Genomic DNA, 3,496 nt, shown 5'->3' on the forward strand with positions numbered 1-3,496 from the left:
TGAACCCGGGGCCTTGGTGTTATCAGCACCACACTCTCCCGAGTGAGCCATGGGCCGGCCCAATTCTAATTCTAATTAACAAATTCTTACTTCAGTTGTACTTGATCTGCTCTTTAATCCACTCATTGAGTTTTTAATGTTAGCTATCTCTTTTCATTTATGACTCCCCATTTAGTTGTTGTTTACATCTGTCTGGCTTTTTAGATATTTTATTTTTGTCTGTTTTCAGTTCTTTGATTTCTTTAAATATTTAAAGTGTCATTTTATATTCTCTATCCAGTAACTCCATTATTGGAAGTTTTGGTTGTCAGATTCTGCCATTTGTCACTCGTGCTTACTGTTGCCCATGATGCTCTGACTCCTCATGTGTTTTGGGCTGTGGGATCATGATCAGTAGGGCTTTTTCTGTAGGAATCTTATGGGTCTGGATTGAAGTTTATTTATAAATTATCTAGAGAGAATTTATTTCTCTCTTTTTGCTTCTCTCAGGCAAGCAGGGGCTCTACCAACCTCGGACAAGTTCTTATTATCCTGACGTCGATTTTACTGGACTAAGCAGTAAATACAACTTTTAATCCCAAACTCATATGTAAACAGCTCTCTCTTTATACATTTTCAGGGTGCTTAGGCAGAGACAGACAAGTGTCCTGCCTTCTCCCACTACTGGCATGTAGATTTATTTTGCAGTCTACCCATTCTCTAAGGACATAGCTGTGACTGAAGGAAGCACTTACTTGTTTCACCCTAGTCCTGGACCTGACCAAGGGTATAGCTCTTTGAGTGTCTCAACTTGACAAAGAAATTTGGTTAAAACTACTCATCTGGCACAGGCCAAGACTCTATCTTCTGACTCCAGTCAGCCACTAAAACCCAATCATCATGGTTACCAAGATTGACAAATTTCTCCAGGGCAACAGTAGTGCCAGAGACAAAGGACCACTCTGATGTTTAGCTTAGTTTTCAGCTTTGGATACTAAATTTTCTGTACTTTATGCAGGTTCAGCTATTTTAAAAATACAGTATTATTTTTCCATGTAGGTATTTTGTAAGGGGATGTTTTTAAGGATATCTACTATGTCATAATCTTGGAAACTGAAGTTCCTATTTTCTCATTACAAGAGTAAGAAAACCTTTCTTCATAGGCTCCTTGCTGAATTTCCCATCACGTGTCATTGGCCACACACTTGCATAAATCAATCAATAGCAAGAAAAGTGGGGTTTCCAAAACTGAATTAAGACTAGTCAGGATTTACCTCAGGGACACATAAGGGAGGAGTAGACAATGAAACAAAACTGGGGAATAGGGAGGAAATAGCTGTTGGGGAGACAAAATAGGACATTTGCAACATGGATAATTTAGGGGAGACTTGGTAGATTAGTCTGACTAGAATAGAGTGTTTGGCCTAGAGAGTAACAGGACATAAGACTGAAAGGTATTTCAGGGGTCAAAGCATGGGAGTACCACAAATGCTGACAACAGTGTTAAGAATGAATTAGAGGGAGGAGAGATTAGAGGCAGTAAGCATAATTTGAGAAGCTTTTGCAGTAACTTAGGCGGGAAATGACAATGACCTAAACCATGTTGGATTGCAATAGGAATTCAGAAAGGGAGACACATTATGAGAAAAATAAATACATTTGGTGATTCAATTGGATACAGGATGAATTAGAAAAAAAGCAAGGCTTTGGTGTACTTAAATAAATATACTTGATATTGTGATAAAGATGAGAGGATTTAGATTCAGATTTTAGGGTTCCAGTTCTAGCTCTGCCATTTCCTAGGTAAGTACCCTTTGGCAAATCATTCAGCATCTCTGATCCTTAGTTTTCTAATTTGTAAAATGAAGATGGTTATATTTTTACTACCTACCTTAAAATGTTCTAAGAATAAAGTGAAATAGAGTTTCTGAATGTACTTCAAAGTTGTATAAGACTATATATATGTTTATTAGGGCATCTTAACCAGAAACAAGCATTTAGTTTGAGTACTGCAACAGAAACTAGTAGACATGGCTCTCTTCCTTGAGGCTGTTACAGCTCAGTGTTGGGAGTTGTTATTGAGAGAAGGGACATATAGTTTTTCATGTCTTAAGAAAAGCATGAAGAGGAGAGGGTGATGGGGTAGAGCAGGGACGGAACGTAAAGAGTTAAATACGTTTCACAGCTACCATACTTCTAGGTGAGGGAACATGACTGATCAGTGAAATGAAGTCACTTCCAGGTTGAGTATCTTTCAGTAACCTTAGACGTCATATGCTAAAAACAGTTGCATCAAAAAATGAAAGAAGCCTGAATTCCTGGATCACTACTTAAAGGAGAGCTGACTGACGAGAAACATCAGCAATGAGTTTTGCATGAGTGAGAAATAAACTTTTGTTTCCCCCCAGCTTTATTAAGATAAAATTGATAAATAAATGTTGTATATATTTATAGTGTACAATGTGATGTGTTCCTACATTGGGAAGTGATTAAATCAAGCTAATTAATATATCCATCACCTCATATGCTTTTGTGTGTGTGTGTGGTGAGAACATTTAAGATCTAATCTCTTAGCAATTTTCAAGTATACAATACGTTATTGTTAATGCGTACTGTATATCTCCAGGACTTATTCATCTTGCATAACTGGACTTTTGTACCCTTTGACTAATACCTACTTTCCCCCCCCTCCCTCCAGTCCCTGAAAACCACTATTCTACTCTCTGCTTCTATGAATCTGACTATTTTAGATTTCTCATATAAGTGGTATCTGGTAGTATCTGTTCTTCTGTGACTGGCTCGTTTCACTTAGCAATATGTCCTCTGGGTTCATGCAAGTTGTTGCATACTGCAGGATTTCTTTCTTTTTTATGGCTGAATAATATTCCATTGTGTGTCTATGCTACATCCACTGATGGACATTTTTGTTTGCTTTCATGTCTCGGCTGTTGAGAATAATGCTGTAATGAATATGGAAGTGTAGCTATCCCTTCAAGATCCTGATTTCAACTCCTTTGGATAAATACCCAGAAGTGGGATTGCTGGATCATATGGTAGTTCTATTCTTAACTTTTTGAGGAACCTCCATACTGTTTTCCATAGTGGCTGCACCAATTCACATTCCCACCAATAGTGTACCTTAAGAGTTCCCATTTCTCCACATCCTCACCAATACTTTTTATTTTTTTCGATAGTAGTGATCCTAACAGGTGTGAGGTGATATCTCATTGTAGTTTTGATCTGCATTTCCATGATGATTAGTGATGTTGAACATTTTGAGGTATATATATAAAGTATGATCCTATACATGATGAAAATGAATGTGCTAGAGCTACATGAATTAACATAGATATGTCTCACAAAGTTAATTGAAAAATCAAGTTTTATAAGGTTATGTATAGTATGAAACCATTTATGCAAAGTTTAACAACATAAAAAAATACCATATATTGTTGAGGAATACATATATATATCTAGCAAGATATAAAGGCATGCATGGTGTCTTTGTTTCTGCTGC

This window comes from Cynocephalus volans, chromosome 5 (assembly GCF_027409185.1).
Source record: "Cynocephalus volans isolate mCynVol1 chromosome 5, mCynVol1.pri, whole genome shotgun sequence".
Lineage (NCBI taxonomy): Eukaryota > Metazoa > Chordata > Mammalia > Dermoptera > Cynocephalidae > Cynocephalus > Cynocephalus volans.